Source organism: Tamandua tetradactyla, chromosome 3 (assembly GCF_023851605.1).
Source record: "Tamandua tetradactyla isolate mTamTet1 chromosome 3, mTamTet1.pri, whole genome shotgun sequence".
NCBI classification, from domain to species: Eukaryota; Metazoa; Chordata; class Mammalia; order Pilosa; family Myrmecophagidae; genus Tamandua; species Tamandua tetradactyla.
This window is the reverse complement of record NC_135329.1, coordinates 182,854,765-182,873,266: the sequence shown is the minus strand read 5'-3', so window position 1 is coordinate 182,873,266 and position 18,502 is coordinate 182,854,765. Positions and strand designations below refer to the sequence as shown.

Below are 18,502 nucleotides of genomic sequence, written 5' to 3'. Positions count from 1 at the left end.
ATTATCATCCCCGCTTTACATTTGGAGAAATGGGAATTCAAAGTAGTTATTTACCCAAAGCCATACAGCTAATGAAGGACAAAGCTGAAAAAGCACATCTGTCCATGATCCCAAAGAGGCTGTACTTTTTCCACAACATTATCTTGTAAGCTGTGTCTGAGGAAGCTTCTGGAGAACCTAGATGCTTCAAAAAGAGGTGACATTTGAGCTTAAATAGCAACTCCCCTTGTGAAAAATAAGGGTGCACAATCCAGGCTGCAAAAGCACAGGGCAAAAGTTGGGGAGGGGGTGTAAGGCTGCTGACTTTTCACAAAATGAGCAGACACCACAGTACATGATCATAGGGTAGCTCTATCCTTTCTCCAGAGGTGGGCTTGCCCCACCCTGGACTAAATCCTGGGCAGGTCCTATGGCTTTTCTACAACAAGATAATGAATGAATACTTCTATCTGGCATTAGAAAAACAACAACAAAGTTCAGTTCACTCTACAAACCACTCAACCCCAGTCCAGGCTAGAATGACATTAAAACTCCAAAACTTAATCATTAGGGAAATGCAAATTGAAACCACAATGAGATAACAATCACTACATACCCATTAGAATAGCTTTAAAAAAAAAAAAAACAATAATACCAAATGTTGGTGAGGATGCAGGGCACCTGGACCTGAATGGCTGGTGGAACACAAAACAGAAATGCAACTAAGAAGAGTGGATATTTAGAGTGACACGTGCTGTGCCGGCATATCATGCCAGATCCTAAGTGACAGCTGTACTTATGTATTCTTTAAAAATATTTACTGTGTGTCTTGGGGACATGTAGGTTTCTAAGCCATTAGGGCCAATACTAGGTCTCTCTTGCACAGATCTAAGAGCAATGCTGTTAGAGACACCAGTCCTGCAAAGGCCAGCTGAGGTATGGAGCAGATAATTAGTAGAATTATTTGAAAGTCTTTTTGAGGTACAGTTTTAATGAACAGGTTCCCCACCAGGCAAGAAAATCACTGCCAGGCAAGAAAATATTCTATGGAGATTAAACTAAGTGACTCTGGACCCTAGGCTCAAAGGAAGGTGAGAACGACTGAAAATGTCAAAGTCTTCAAACTGATGGCTAATAACTCCAGGCCTACTAAATACTAGAATGTAGGCAGCCAGGTTTTCAGGCAGAGGACATGTGGATTCTTTGAAGAAGAAAAACCACCCCAGAGAAAGGACCTCCATTTGAGGATACACCTGCTCATTATTCAATTACCTTCAGTGAAGTCCACCAGTTATCAAGTCCTATTCATGTACACAGCTTCCCTCTGACTTTTTAGTGCCTTTTTCTTAAATGTGTATAGACAACTAAGGATTAGCATATGCTTAAGGAAATGGTTCAGCATGAAAGAGAGTAACCAACAAACTGGCCTAACCAACCAAACAGAATCAGTGGAACACAGGAGAAACAGACAATGCAGGAAGCGGAAGGAAACAACCAACAATAAAACCTTGAAGTTAATATATCAGAGAGATTTTATTCACAAAACAAAAACAGGATAAAAAACAGTAATTAGAGATACATTCACTAGTAGAGTGGGAATAGTAGAGTGGGAAGTCGTGGAAATTTCTTACAGTAGACAGAAAGACAAAGATGCTAAATAGGAGACAAAGATAAGAAAATTGGATGCTTCACCAAGAATTCTAACATCCAACTAAAAGAAATGGCTGAGAAGAGAAAGCACAGAAAATAAAAGGAAGGAAATTATCAAATAACTAATAAAAAATTGTGAATAAAGATAGTAGACTGAACACACATCTAATTTTATTACCTCCAGAAAATCCTCTAAAAGTATCAAACCTATAAGGACAGGGAGAAAAAGTGAGAAAATGGTAAAATTTAGAAGCTGAAAAGGAAATGGACAAGTGGTAACTAATACAGCAGTTCTGCAACAACAGCAACAAAAAGCCCAGCCCGCAGTGGAGAAAGAATTAACTAGATTCAAACTGCAGAATTCTTAAAAGTCTCAGGAGTTCGTATCACTACCAAAGTGTGAGAAAAGGATGGAGGGAAGTGTTCAAATAGGGAGGATTATTTTAAAGCTGTTTAAGATATTGTATTCCTAGATTCTCTGTCCAATCTGCATGCCTCAGGCAACTTTCTCTCTATATCCAGGCAGAAGTCTGAACAGTTTTTCTCTAGAGAAGACAAAATTCTGGCTCTCCGGGCTGAGTGACATTGCCACTTTAGGGAGCAGGGATACAAGACCACAAATAGGGGTACTAAGTGAACCTGTGATAATGAACATTGATGCTTCCTTGCCTTCTTCCTCTACCCAGCTGCCAGAACTTGTCAACCAGGCCTTTACTCTCAGGGCAGGTGATTGGAAGCATCTATTTTAGGAATTCCACCAGTCCCAAAATGAGTACTGTCATTGAAGGTTCCCCAAGAATGGGCTAGCCAAATCATCCCATGGCAGTAGTTCTCAGTGGGGGCTGGGTGATAGTAGTGGGGAGACTTGGGGGAGGAACTTTTGCCTCCAAGGGGACATTTGGCAATGTCTGGAAACACTTTTGGTTGTCACAGCTGAAGGAAGGGTACTATTGTCATCTAGTGCATAAAGGGCAGGGAAACTGCTAAATATCCTACAATGTACAGAACTGCCTCCCACAACAATGAAGTATGCAGTCCAACATGTCAGTAGTACCAACGTTGAGAAACCATGCCCTGCATTGAATGTCTAGTGAACTAACTCACCTTATTATTGAGAGTTTCCCTATAGAATTTTAATCTTTTTCTTTTAAATGTGAGCAGATAACTAAGAGTTGACATTTAAGAAAAGACTGCAATGAAGGATGGAGTTTAAAAAAATAGTAATAATAAACATATAAAAGCAGATTTGCGTACATAGAGCTTGTACAGAACCCCCCCCCAAAGAAAATCAATATCCTTAGAGAGATGAGAGGATCGTGAAACAAAAATAGGTTAATATGGAAAGAAGCATTCAGAAAACAACAAATAGCTCTTGGAAAATAAATTCTTTGGCAGAAATTAAAAACTTTAATAGAGGCACTGGAATATAAATAAAATCTCCCAGAAAGTAGAGCCAAAAAAGAAAAGAAAAATAAATGCATCAGTCCAGAAAATGCAATATTAGATTTAGAAGTTATACTAAAAGAAAACAAAGAAAACATAAAAGGGAGAAAATGACTAACGAAATAATTCAAGAAAATATCCCAGAACAGAAGGAAACAAGTGTTCAGATTAAAAGGGCTTAACAAATACCCAGTACGATAAGTGGTCATAGACTCACACCAAGTCACATCCCTGTGAAATTCCCAAACCCTGAGAAGAGATTGTGCAAACTTTTAGAGAGACAAAACAGGTCAACAACCAAGGATTCGTAATCAGCAAGACTGAAAACTAGAACATGATTACCTTCAAAATTCTAAGGGAAATTATTTCCAATGTAGAATTCTAATCACTCAAGCGTGAGGGTAGGATAAAGACATTTTTCAGACATGTGAGGTCTCAAAAATTTCACCTAGTTTGCACCCTTTCTCAGTAATGGCTAGTGGATAGGATTTACCAAAATGAGAGTAAAATGAAAAGAGGTTAGATATAGGACCAATGAATACAGAAGAGAAGCAAAGGGAGTCCTCAGGATAATCGTAAAAGGAGATCCAGGATGACTGCTCTGCACCAGATCCCAATCTTGATTGGAGCAGCTCAGAGGATTCCAGGAACTACCTCTTTGGGAAGGTAAAATTGATGGAAAACAAGAGTAATTTGGGCAGAGAATAAAAAAGTATTTGCAAAGTCCCCCTGGGGGACTGGAGAGAAAGAAGGAAATTTTCAGTATTCAACTTTCTTATCTGGGGAATTCCTGATATTCTCACAAGCAGTGGGGGCATACAATTCAATAGGCTTAGCCCTTGATCTTGGGGGTCACCCCTATGAAACTTATTCTTGCAAAAGAGAAGCTAAGCCTACTGGTAATTACGCCTAAGAGTCACCCCCACAGAACCTCTTTTGTTGCTCAGATGTGGTCTCTCTCTCTCTCTCTAAGCCAACTTGGCAGATGAACTCACTGCCCTTCCTCTTACATGGGACATGATTCCCAGAGGTGTAAATCCTCCTGGCAACATGGGACCTAACTCCCAGGAATGAGCCCGGGCCCAGCCTCATGAGAATGAGAAAGCCTTGACCAAAGAGGGAAGAGAGAAATGAGACAAAATAAAGCCTCAGTGGCTGAGAGATTTCAAAGTGTCGAGGGGTTATCTAGAGGTTATTCTTATGCATTATATAGATATCCCTTTTTAGTTTATGGTGTATTAGAGGGGATAGAGGGAAGTACCTAAAGTGTTGAACTGTGTTCCAGTAGCCTTGATTCTTGAAGAAGACTGTATAACTACATAGCTTGTACAGTGTGACTGTGTGATTGTGAAAACCTTGTGTCTAATACTTCTTTTATCCAGGGTATGGACAGATGAGTTAAAAAAAAAAAAAAGGATAAAAAATAAATAACAGGAGGAGATAAAGGGTAAAAATTAGGTAGATTGAAATACTGTGGGTCAACGAGAGGGAGGGGTAAGGGGTATGGGATGTATGAGTTCTTTTTTTTCTTTTTATTTCTTTTCTAGAGTGATGCAAATGTTCTAAAAATGATCACTGTGATAAGTGCACAACTATGTGATGATATTGTGAGCCATTGATTGTATAATATAGTTGGGCAGTATGTGTGTGAATATTTCTCAGTAAAAATATTTTAAAATAATAATAATTAAAAAATGGGAGTGAGCAGAGGTAGGGAGAGGGGTTCCCAGCAAGACCAAGTGGCTCTTTTCAAAAATTAATTTCAGCTGTGGCCGTTTCCTTCTAGATGCACAGCCAGCAGACCCCCAGCTTCAGCTTTGCTCAGGGTTTTGTGTTGTTCTTTTTCTAGTAGACAAGAATGATTTTTTTATTGTTTTGAGTTCATACATGTCCTTTATTTTTTCTTAGTTTACATTTTATCATCATGCAATGGGCTGTATGTAAGAGCATGATTATACTGCTCCCTTTTTACTTGTCTTTGTATTAATTTGAAATTTTTGCATTTTTTACAACATTTGCAGTTGATTTCATTAATTAAAATCTCACTAAATGTTGTGATTCCAAAAATATTTTCCAAATAACCCATCAATAAAATAGCATTTCATTAAATAATAATTTCCAGGGGGGAAATAATGTAAAGAAGAAAAGAGGTCAAAGTGGGAGAAAAAAGAGAGACAGAGACTTCAGTGTCTGTTTTTCACTTATCTGTAGTCTTTCTGGTTACAGGAGTAATGCATAGAAATTACAAAATTATGACTCATTATTACATTTTAATGTAAAAAGCTAATGTCTCCATAATTTCATTTCTAGGCTGTAGCCATTGTTTCTCAGAGGCCTGCACATATATAAGCACACACATATATACATTTATCTCAAATCCTTAACAATACCTACTCTTGCAAGTGGGATTATGTGGGCTTTTACTTTTAACACTGTAGAAATTTTCTTACCACAGTTTCTTTCTTTTTATTTCTAAGAGGTGTATAGTTTTATTGAGCAGATAATTTATGTTTTACATTCATTTTAAAGAACATAATTTTTTCCTAATATAAATTTTTTCCTTTTGAGAATGATTATGTAGGATAAATTCCTGCAAGTGGAATTTTAGTGTCAAAGCAGTATATTATTTTAAATTTCCATTTTGCATTTTTAGGAATCATATCAAACTCATTCCCATGTGCAGTTTGGGAATCTTTTATTACAAACATGGATTATAACTTTCTAATATGGTGGTCAAATATATATCTCATGTTTTAGTTTGCATGTTTTTGATATTAGCAGGGCTAAGCTTGTTTATCTTTGCTAGTGCTTTGAAAGGCCTTGTTGCATTTATCTAATTGTTCTTTATGAACAATTATATATTTTTCCCATCTGTTCTCGTATGCCAGCTGCTGGAATGCTATCTGAAATAGAACGGTTTTTAAAAGGAAATTTATTAAGTTGCAAGTTTACAGTTCTAAAGCTGTGAAAATGTCCAAATTAAGGTATGGAGGGAAAGATACCTTAACTCCAAAGAAAGGGCCGACGAAGTTCAGGATTTCTCTCTCGGCTGGGAGGGCACATGGCAACATCTGCTAACTTTCTCTCCGCATTTCATAAGGTTTCTTCAATGGCTTCCCTGGGATCTGTCCGTTCTGTTGGCTCTGTCAGTTCTGGTGACTCTAAAGCTTTTTCCAAGATGATTCCCTCTTAAAGGGCTCCAGTAAGCAACCCCACCTTGAATGGATGGAGAAACATCTCCATGGAAGCCATCTAATCAAAAGTTACCACTCACAATTGGATGGGTCACATGTCCATGGAAATAATCAGGAAGAACTCAGCCAGCAATATTACACAAGGATTAAAGGACACCACTTTTCTGGGGTACATAATAGCTTCAAACTGGTACACCTTCAAAAAAAAAGAAAAGATGAGTGCATTTAGATAAGATTTAGACAACTAATGGAGAGTTTGGGGTGGAATTAATATATGTGCTTAGAAAACTAAGCTGATGGGAAAAAATCAATATCGTTATTAATTCCAATGAAAACGTAGTCTATTATATGGCCACGTATGGTAAGAATACATGGTCCTAATAATGTAAATACTAATTATCTGTATTACTAAAATTATGAGATACAGTGAATGGTGGGAGTGCAGAGAGGGAGAAGAATAAATCCTTATTCTGCTAATGGAAAGTCCATAAATAATGCTTAAAACAGATATATCAAGCTGCCACAATTAAAACACGTTATTTAGAAATATGCGATCATTTTCAATAGAATCAGCTAAGAGAATTTACGTGGCTGTCTCTAGAGAAGAGTAAATATTCACTTAAAAAGAAAAAAAAAGGACTAAAAGATCATCTTAAAGTGAAACAAATTATAGAAGATACTTTCCTGGATTTGAAGAATATAAGCATGAAGATTGAAAAAGATATCTAAATGTTCAGTACAATTTCAAAGCACATGACCATGAAAGTTTAGAATATCAATTATAAAAAAGAGAATGTAAAAGTCCCTGGGATTGGGATTGAAGGATGTCATACAAATGACTAAAAATAAGAATGGCACTGGACTTCTCAACAGCATCACTGGAAACTAGAAGACAACATAGCAATGCTTTGTAATTGAGGGAAAATTATTTCAAATCCAGTATTCTATTATTTTCATAATACTGGGTCTTTACCTGTCATGAACATTTTCTCAGGAAACCTCTGGAAGGTGCTGAGAAAAAAACTCAGGGAAAAACTCAGTTTTATCAAAGGGAAAAAACTGAGAAAGAAGATCCAGGAAACAAGGGTATATCTGTCAGTTAGGATATGATGCAGTAACTAACACCAAAAATTTCCATGGTTTAAACACAGATTTATTTCCTACTCACCCAACATGTCCATCACAGATAGGCTGTAGTTCTGCTCCTTGTCACCTTCACAAAGGGACCCAGGCCAATTGATCGGTCTCTACTCAGGATATTGCTGGCCTCATAGCAGAGGGAAAAGAAAGAAATGGCAGATTTGTCTCTTAAATTTCCACCTGGAAATGATGCATGTCATTGGTCAAAGCAAATCACGTGATTGCTTCTGAGTTCAGCGGGACAGGGATGTCAAATCTTTCCACAGGGTAGGACATTACAAGTTATGGCCAAGCATGATATCAATGGTCATGGCTAAGCATGATTTCAATGGTCATGGCCAAGCATGATTTCAGTGCTTAGTCCATCTGATACAGGAGTAGTAAATGTTTTGAACAATAATACAATCTACATCAAGGGGAGTCCCTGCATAGAAGGGAAGTGAAGAGAATATCCAGGACAGCAGCTATGAAACAAGGCCCAGAAAAAACTAGGGATTTAAAAGGAGGAAGGAGAACTCGAGGAGGAAATTCACCACGGGGCATGGGGAGGGGAGAGAGAGTGATATGGTTAATGTTTCTGATAGGTTCAACTGTGAAGTAGCTGCCTCCAATAAACAGGGTGAGGTGGGGAAGGAGATTGCTATTTTTCACATAAGCTTTTTTGTATGAAGTGAGTTTTTAAATAACTATGTGAATATAATACAAATTTAAATTATTTTTTAAATGTATAGAAATTTAGCTATACTTGTATGATGTGTTTTTTTTCTGATTATTCATTTTTACTGTACTTTATAAAAGTATTGGTGTATAATAAATTGGAAATTAAAAAAAAAACAACTAATTCTTCACCACAGATAGTTTGAGAAGCACTGATTTCTGGGTAAGGCTATAGGATGAAAGTAATTAAAAATTACTGTGCTATCAGCAAATGGCCAAGGCTACATTTCCTGACTAGCCTTCCTCCTCCACAAGTATATTCATGAAAATTTTATGTAGAGGGAACAGAAGCATTTTGAGGTCAGCACTCCTTGTCTTTCCATAACTAAGTTCTTTACAAGACTCCCTTTCCTTCACCTTGCAAATGAGAATATAGCACCTGGAAAGAACCCAAGGAAAACAGTATATTTTCCAGGAATCCATGGGAAAACAGGGTTAGTAACTCTGAGATGGTAGAATCATTTGGCTTTCCAAGGGTAACAGGCTTACTTTTTACAGTCCTGTCCAAATTTTGCATTTTTACTGCACTACTCTCATACTCATGTTACTAGTCAAATACCTTAGGCATTAATAATAATAATAAAAAAGATAGAGATTATCTTGCCCTTTTAACTGGCCCATTAGGTTCTTGCCCCTTTCTCTTCAGGCTCTATGCCCATGCTACCAGATGGTTATTAAAAGAAAACAAAGGAAACAACTATACTAAATGTCTTTTGGGGCTTAAAAACCAATGCTTTCCTGTGATAAAGTAAAATATAATCTATTCTGCGATGCACTTCAGAAGTTTTAAAGCACATTTATTGTTCAGAATTGTGACATTTCTTTCAATCTATGAGTAAAAAGGACTCATATCGGTATGATATGATTGGTAATTCTATCGATCTTGATGCTCAAGATGCACCTTGATAAAATTCTGTTCTCTGAGTTGTGGTTCAGTTTATAAACTTTGTCTTGGTAACATGGAAAACAGAGAATAGCAGACTCATGCTGTAACAGGAATTGTTACTACCTAAACTCAAGTACAGGATATTAAGAAGCACCCCATCTCTGCAAGTGAGAGGTTATCATATCACAGTTAGCTTTGAAGGTTGGAATTATCGTGTTGCACAAAGCTAATCTTATCAAAAGATCTAACTCCTGCGTTCAGATAATTAATGAATAATTCTCATGCTTTCTATCCTTTTAACACACAACACATTTCTATCAGTAGTCTAAGGTTGGGGTAGGGGTATGCTACCTATTTTTAAAAATTCCTCTCACCAAGACTTTTATTTCCTTCTCCCTTCTGCAAGGATTTTAGAAAGGGGTTTCTTTTTGGGTGCATACAAATGATGGAAAGAAGAGAATGTATTTTGTCATCTGTACACATCCCTAGATAGCAAATGAGATTAAGAACCTTTAGTAGACTTCTTTTAACAAAGAATCTAGTCCTGTCAACAAAATTCTTATATTCTACTATTTGACATTTTTTAAGAGGCCTCTCAAAAATGACAATAATCTAGTATATGTGTTTGTGTGTGCTGTGTTAACTGCAGGGCTGTTGCTTCCAGGAAATATCTTTTGCCAACAGAACTTAGAGGTAGACACAGATGCCCATGTCTACACTCCACAAGATGATTTTAGATCATTAGAGTTTTGCTTTATAGATCAGAAAAATCTTTGTTCTGTTCCAACCCCGTGGTTGAAACAGTGATTCACAGTTCTTGAGATATTTTTAAGATGAGGTTCCCTAGTACTTGTATTCTCAAACTATGAGTGTTATAAATGTAAGTGAAGTGGAATTGAATTTGCCAGAATTTAGTATGCTTATAGCCCTGGCTGTTTAAATTGCAGTTTCTTTTTCAAGGTTCATGAAGTGGCCCTTGCTTCTTCCGGGACAGACTATTTCCTTTTTGTTCCCCCAACTCCACCCCTTTGAGTAAGATTACTTTCATGCATATTCATAAAATGAATCTGTAAATGTTACTGTCCAATACTCTGTAAATACTACTGCCCAATATCTGTTCTATGGCACAGGCTAAATAGTTTTGTAAGTGTGGTGTCGAGACAACCATTAGAATGCTTTTGTAATTGTATGTTAGAGTTTCTTGTACTTCTTCCAGGAAGCCAGAACTGAATCATTTCAGGACTTTTACATAACCTAATCTATTATCCTTCGTCCAAGACTAAACAAATACCATATGTTCTTGTGGCCTACGTGATACCAGGAGTGAAAGAGTTGTAACCAAAACACTCTCTCAGCAGCTTGTTGCAGCAGAGTTATGTTTACCGAAATTATATCATGACGCTAAAATGAGCTTTGAAAACGCCCTCTTTTTCTTTCCTTTAGGGCTTGCCCTAAATCGTCCCCTCCCTGTCAGAGCTTGTTGCACGTACAATGGCAGAACACTAACCGCGTGTTATGAATTAATTACCCATTGATGTGCCTGTCTAATTCTTTAGACTGTAAGTGCCTATAGGCAAGGGACAAAGTTTTACTTATCCCTTTATTCTCAGAACTTCATTCTACGTCTGCTTATTGATCTAAACTGAGGGAACAAAATTCAGCACCCCAAATACAGGACACAAAAGGCTGGAGTTAGAGAGCAGAGCTGTATGTATAGCAGAGAGTAGCTACACTGGGGCAACGTGGAGCAGGTATGGACAGCCCATGCTAAGGAATTACTCTTAAAGTTCTTAATTATTAAATTAAAGGCTGATGATTTTTCTCCAAGAAAAAATAGTATGTGCAAAGATTGCATGGGACATATAGGAGATATGTAAGTTTTCTTCCATGCTTTGAGCTTTTTCTAAAAAGGGGGATATAAGGTAACTATTTGATAGAATTGTTATGAGGGCAAAATGAAAAGTTCCACATATATTGCTTCACACTCTCCTTGGCACATTGTAAGTGATCAGTAAGTGTCAGATTTTATTATCATCATCATATTTCATTGCATCCATTTAAACATATCACTGTTTTTGCCTATCACTAAGAAAAAATTGCCAATTAAACTGTGATAGTGATTTCTTATCACTAAAATTATTTCATATTTATGGAAAATTTTTTAGACTTATTTAGACATAGAAACTGAAAAATCACCTTTTGTAAGGTCATATATTAAAAGGACATGTAAACAGATCATTTAAGGTATTTCTAGAACTTTTTCACATTCAGAGTCTAATTTTTTGAACTCACTTTTTTTACTCAAATACATTGATGTCCATTTTTTTTCCTTACAATATTCTCTGTGAAATCAAGAGTCTTGGGAATTAGAAAAACAGTATTTCTAATAAGTGCTCCTTTGCTGAGTCCCAGCTTTGCTTTCAAACACTGTCATCTACTCTCCTTGTGCTTGCTCGATCTTACCAGAACTGTCAATGGAAGCTTTTCGACAACCACTGGGTTCATGTTCTTTCCTGAATTCCAGCTCTCTAAGCCCTAACCTACTTCCACAGTCTTCCTTACCTCAGTTCACCATAATTCTGTTCTAACAGTTGCTCAGGACAAAATCTCTGGAGTCATCCTTGGCTCCCCTCTGTGTGTTACTACCTACATCCAATGAATCATGATTCTACTCCAAAGTTTGTCTTACTCCACTGCTACTACTGAGGCCCCAAGGCACCTTCAACTCTTACCTGTAATTACCTCCTAGCAGGCTTTTCTGCTTATGTCTTGTCCCCACTAAAATTATATAGTGGCCGGAGCATGTCTTGCAAAACTAAGTCTCTTCTTCTACTTAAAACCCAGCAAGAGCTCCCTGTTTCACTCAGAGTAAAAGCCAAAGTCTTTCTAGTGGTTCATAGGTCTTACATAATCTACTGCTCCCTGCTTCACATCTCTCTTTCCCTCTGTATTAGTTTGCAAGCTGCCAGAATGCGATATATGAGAACTGGAATGGCTTTTAAAGAAGGGAATTTAATAAGTTACAAATTTAAAATTCTAAGCCTATGAAAATGTCCAAATTAAGGCACCAACAAGAGGTTACCTTCACTCAAGAAAGACCGACAGGTCAGGAACCCCTCTGTCCACTAGAAAGTCTGGCATCTGCTGGTCCCTTGCTCCTGGGCTCCATTGCTTTCAGTCTCGGTCTGTGTTGGGGTTCCTCACTTTGCTTCTCTGGGGCTGGCTTTCATCTCTTGGCTTCCCTTGGCTCTCTCCAGGTTCTGGCTTACTTAACATCTCATGGCAATGTCTGCTGGCATCCAAGCATCTCCAAACATCTGTGTCTCTGTTCTCTGAAGCAACTGTTCTCCAAGCATCCGCATCTGCTCTCTCTGCTGTCTCTGAGGCATCTGTCATTTCTAACATTTCTGACTCTCTCCAAAATGTTTCCTCTTTTAAAGGACTCCAGTAAACTAACAAGACCCACCTGGAATTTAGAGTCCCATCTCCACCTAATCAAAGGTCACACCCACAATTGGGTGAGTCACATCTCTGTGGGGATAATCTAATCTAAAATTCCACACGACAATATTGAATCAGGATTAAGAGAAATGGCTGCCCCCCAAGACTGGATTAGGCTTAAGATATGGCTTTTCTTGGGTACATAATATTTACAAACTGGCACACCTTCCTACTCCCTTTTTATGCATTCACTGTCCTCTAGATGATTTTGCAGGTCGTGCTCCTGCCTGAGGGTCTTTATTCTAGCTCTTCCCTCTGCTTGGAAGCCTCCTCCTCCAGGATCTACAAAGGTAACTCCCTCATCTCCTTCAAGTCTTTGCTCAAATCTCATATTCTCACTGAAGCCTACCTTGACCACCCTATGTAATGTGCCACCACCCCAGTCTGCTTAATCCCCCTTAACCCACGCCACATTTTTTAAATAGAAACTTATCAGGATAACATACCATATAATTTACTTATTGATTGTGTTTTATTGTTTATATTTGTCTGTACTTAGGTATTTTTGTCTGATTTGTCCACTGGTGATTCCCAACTGCCTAAAACAGTGTCTCATTGTGACTTGTTCTTGTTAAATTGTACTGAATTGTGATAAAACCTATGACCAAGGAATATATGCTAAGCAGGTCAAAAAAGACTGTGAAAGAGCTAAGGCCTCAGCTGAATTTTTCAGGATTCATAGAATGAGGCAGGTGGAGGAACCATGAAAAGCAATTAAATCATAGATGCAAAATACTCCCTTGGGTATTTTTTCAGGTGGATCATTGGATTGGAACACTACCTCTTGGTTATAGTTCAGAATACAGAAGGCAAGCCACATAAGGAAATCAATTTTGCAAATATTTCATTAATGAAGGTTAATTCTTCTTGGGTGTACCAGAAGGTGCTCACAATAATAAACCTTTAATGGTCAAACTTCGTCAGCAAAGAATTTCAACTTGACCAGCCAAGGAACCAGATTTTAGTTTTGATCAGCTGGGTAGCCAATAATGAAAATGCCAAGATTCTCCTAGCCAAAATTGTAGGTAAAGAAGTTTAAAGCAACTGTATTTAGAAAAAAATGCAATAATCTATGGAGATTTTCTCATTTGAAGTGTGCTTTCAGAGTAGACCAAGGATTGGATTCAAAGATAGAGCTTTAACTATTTTGGCACCTGGTACAAACTACACAAACCCACCCTCAAATCAGCTTTGTAACTCATAGTGTATGATGTATATGTATTAATGTGTGCCATCTGTGGCTTCATATTTAAATAATTATTCTTGATAAATAGATGTCAAGCTCAATTGTTTGTAGCTGGTAGATGAGTGCATGTCCTGTCAACACATCAATAAAACATTTTAGAATTTTATACTCTTAAAACATTTGCTTGTGCCCTTTAAAGTCAGTGGGTAGATGAAAAGCCCCTCTTGTCATTCCAATCTTGACTTTTCATAAAATCACTTAAACTCAGTCTTTGGCAGGCACACAGTAATCAATATACATATTTAATGACTAATTTGAACAGATATTAATCTGGAAGAAATAGTCTAAACCTCAAGGACTTGGGGAAATAGAACTTAATGTATTCTTGAACTTGTAAAGTGGAACTCATCTTAGTTCCAATCTCATAGTTTTTTTGAGGATTAAATGACTTAATTTGTGTAACAGTCCTTGGCATATTTTTAAAAAATTTGTAGACTTTATTTTTAAAAGAGTTTTAGATTTACAGAAAAATTGAAAAGCTAGTACACAGAGTTTCCATGTCCCCCAGCCTTCCCCAATTTCCCTCACTATCAACATCTTACATTAGTATGGTACTTTGTTATGTTTAGTGAACCAATATTGAAAGTCTACAGTTTAGTCAGATTTCTTAGTTTCTACCTAATATCCTTTCTTGTTTTCCAAGATCTCATCCAGGATACCATGTTATATATTCATTCTTGGTTGTGACAGTGTCTTAGACATTCCTTGTTTTTTATGAACTTGACAGTTTTGAGGAGTACTGGTCAGGTGTATTGTAAGATACATGTCCTTGGCATGTATTTTTTTAATTAAAATTTTTTTTACATATAACAACATACAAAAACAAGCATTCTTACATATGATCATTCCATTCTTGATATATAATCAGTAACTCACAATATCATCACATAGTTGTATATTCATCACCATGATCATTTCTTAGAACATTTGCATCAATTCAGAAAAAGAAATTTAAAAAAAGAAAAAAAACTCATACATACCATACCACTTACCCCTCCCTCTCATTGATTGCTAGTATTTCCATCTACCCAATATATTTTAGCCTTTGTTTCCCCTATTTTTTCTATACCCTTTATGACTCCCTTTCATTGATCACAAGCATTTCAATCTACTAAATTTATTTTAACATTTGTTCCCCCATTATTTATTTATTTTTAATCCCTATGTTTTACTCATCTGCCCATACCATAGATAAAAGGAGCATCAGACACAAGGTTTTCACAATTGCATAGTCACATTGCGAAAACTATATCATTATACAATCATCTTCAAGAAACATGGCTACCGGAACATAGCTCTACATTTTCAGGCACTTCCCTCCAGCCTCTCCAATATACCTTAATTAAAAAGGTGATGTCTATATAATGCATAAAAATAACTTCCAGAATAACCTTTTGATTCTGTTTGAAATCTCTCAGCCATTGACACTTTGTTTTTTCTCATTTCTCTCTTCCCCCTTTTGGTCGAGAAGGTTTACTCAACCCCTTGATGCTGAGTCCCAGCTTATTCTAGGATTTCTGTCCCATGTTGCCAGGAAGGTTTACACCCCTGGGAGTCATGTCCCATGTAGAGTGCAGTGAGTTTGTTTGTCGTGTTGGCTGAGAGAGCGAGGACACATCTGAGCAACAAAAAAAGTTCTCTGGGGGTGACTTTAAGGCCTAATTTTAAGTAGGCTTAGCCTATCCTTTGCAGGGATAAGTTTCATAGGAACAAACCCCACGATTGAGGCTCGGCCTATTGCTTTGTTTGTCCCCACGTCTGTGAGAATATCAGAAATTCTCCACATAGGAAAGTTGAATTTGCCCCCTTTCTCACCATTCCCCCAAGGGGGCTTTGCAAATACTTTTTTATTCACTATTCAAATCACTCTGGGATTTATTGGGCCACCACTCTGGACAAACCTACAAAATTTCATGCCCTACTCAAGGTCCCATGTACTTATGGTGTTCAATTAAACTATCCACCTACGTTATATTAGCAAATGCACTAGTCAAAATATAAATTTTGTACCAAATAAACATTTTTTGCTTTAGTCTTACACATAAGTTAAAGTTTTAAAATATGAATTACCATCTATTTTCAACACCCTGCAATATTTACATTCCTTGTTCTTCCTCATGCAAAAACATTTTTAAATTTTTGCATTTAGTCACTATCATCATACACTCTGGGCATTCCTAGATTTTACCATCTCAGTCTTTATCATCTTTCTTTCCTTCTGACTTTATTTGTGCTCCCAGCTCTCCTCCCTCTATCATTCTCACATTCAGCTTCATTCACTGTATTAATATTATTGTATTACAGTTAGTATTGTGCTATCCATTTCTGAATTTTTACAATCAGTCCTCTTGTACAACCTGTATCCCTTCAGCTCCAATTACCAAATATCTACCGTATTTCTATCTCCTGATGGTCTCTGTTCTTAGCTGAAATTTTCCAAGTTCATTCATTAATGTTAGTTCATATCAGTGAGACCATACAGTATTTGTCCTTTTGTTTCTGGCTAATCTCACTCAGCATAACGTCCTCAAGGTCCATCCATGTTGTTACATACTTCATAACTTTATTCTGTCTTACAGCTGCAAAATATTCCATCGTATGTATATACCACAGCTTGTTTAGCCACTTGTCTGTTGATGGACAGTTGGGCTGTTTCCATCTCTTGGCAATTGTAAATAATGCTGCTATAAACATTGGTGTGCAAATGTCTGTTTGTGTCCTTGTCCTCATGTCCTCTGAGTAGATACCTAGCAATGGTATTGCCAGATCATATGGCAATTCTATACTTAGCTTCCTGAGGAGCCACCAAACTGTCTTCCACAGTGGTTGTATCATTTTACATTTTAACCAACAGTGGATAAGTGTGCCTCTTTCTCCATATCCTCTCCAGCATTTGTAGTTTTCTGTTTTGTTGATAATGGCCATTCTGGTGGGTGTGAGATGATATCTTATTGTGATTTTGATTTGCATTTCCCTACTAGCCAGGGAAGTTGAGCATCTTTTCATGTGCCTTTTGGCCATATGCATTTCCTCTTCTGAGAAGTGTCTCTTCGTGTCTTTTGTCCATTTTATGACTGGGTTGTTTGTCTCTTTGCTGTTGAGTTGAACCATCTCTTTATTTATTCTGGACACTAGACCTTTATCTGATATATCTTGGCCCATATTTCAATTGAGTTGTTTGCCTTTTTGTTGTTGAGTTGCAGCAGTTATATATATATATATATATATCTATATATATCCTGGATAGTAAATCCTTATCACATATATGATTTTCAAATGTTTCTCCCATTACGCAGATTGACTTTTCATTTTCTTGATAATATCCTTTGATTTGCAAAAGTTTTGGGGCAGAGCCCGGGCCAGTCAAGGGGGCCGGGCCCAAGAGCCACCTGCGGTTTAGAGTGCGAGGCCCAGGGCGCTCAGTCTTGGCCAGAGAGGGCACACGGGCGGCTCTGCCGGTGACCACTGCCAGGCTCTGCACTGGTTCTGCTGCTTCAAGCAGCGGTTAGTGTGCGCCGCGTGCGCGGGGCTGGACTACCCTTGTGGAGCGCATTGAGGAACTGCGGAAAAAGATTATGCAGCAGTGTGAGAGGCTGCAGATACAGAGCACTGCAGATACATGGCTGAGATCCTGCAAGGGAAGAACCAGCGAGCCGTGAGGATGGCCATTGCAGCACGGGAGCTAGTCATCCAGTGACTGAATCTGGTGAGGAGTCTGCCTGAGAATGAGGAGCAGCGGTTCCTGGAATAAGTACATTAGGAAGAGGAGCTGGCCCACCAGAATATCCTGTTGGACCGGGTATGCTGGCCTGGGGAGCTGCTGAAGCACAACGCCATCCAAACTAGCGGACATGTTTATCCAGCTGGATGACTTCCAGCTCCTCCAGAGGGAGCAGGAGATTTCTGAGAGTACTGAGGAAGCAGAAGGCATTTTGGATTTCCAGGAGTCGGAGAAGTTGAACTTCAGTGAGAGGTGCACCTAGAGTCCACTCCTGACCGAGCTCTGGGTGATGGCGGTTGTTGGCTCAACTTGCAGGGGTGGAGGATGTGCATATTGGCAAAAGGACTGTCAGCCACTTCCTGCAAGTGTCAGATGATCAAAGGACCCTGACTTTTAGTGCCAAGAAGTCCAAGGCCTGTGCCAATGGCCCAGAGCGCTTTGACCACTGGCCCAACGCCCTGCCACCACCTCCTTCCAAGCCGGGCTGCACACCTGTATGGTGAACGTCTACAACAGCTGTACTTATAAGGTGTGCCGGTCTTCAAGCCACCTGCTCCGCAAGGGCTCTGGCAGCGATTTCCATCAGGGCCACAACGCCTTCTCCTGCTACTACTAGGGCTTCCATTTCTCACATGCTGGGCAGCACGAGCCACTGGGGCTGCTGTGTTGTGTACTTGGCATATTTTAAGGCTCATAAAAGATTAGCTATCATTATTTTTGCTTCATATACAGATTAAAATTTGTAACAATATGCATCTATGTGATGATATTAAGAATTACTGATTGTATATGTACAATGGAATGATTTCTAAATGTTGTGTTAGTTAATTTTTTTAATTAAAAAAAATTTGTAACAGGGGTGGGTTGTATGTGTGTGTGGAGGGGATTGGTATTGTTGAGCATTCAGTATTTAAAAGAAAGATTTCTTTTGAGGCTTGGTCAGTTTATTAGTGTTGAAAAATGACAGGATATTGCTTGCTTACATTCATTATTCTTTTCGTGCATTCAATCAATAAATATTCACC

At 38.1% G+C, this 18,502-nt stretch overlaps 1 pseudogene; it reads left to right on the top strand.

The window, feature by feature from the left end:
• Positions 1-876: 876 nt before the first annotated feature.
• Positions 877-18,093, top strand: LOC143675850 (B box and SPRY domain-containing protein pseudogene; annotated as a pseudogene).
• Positions 18,094-18,502: the final 409 nt, after the last annotated feature.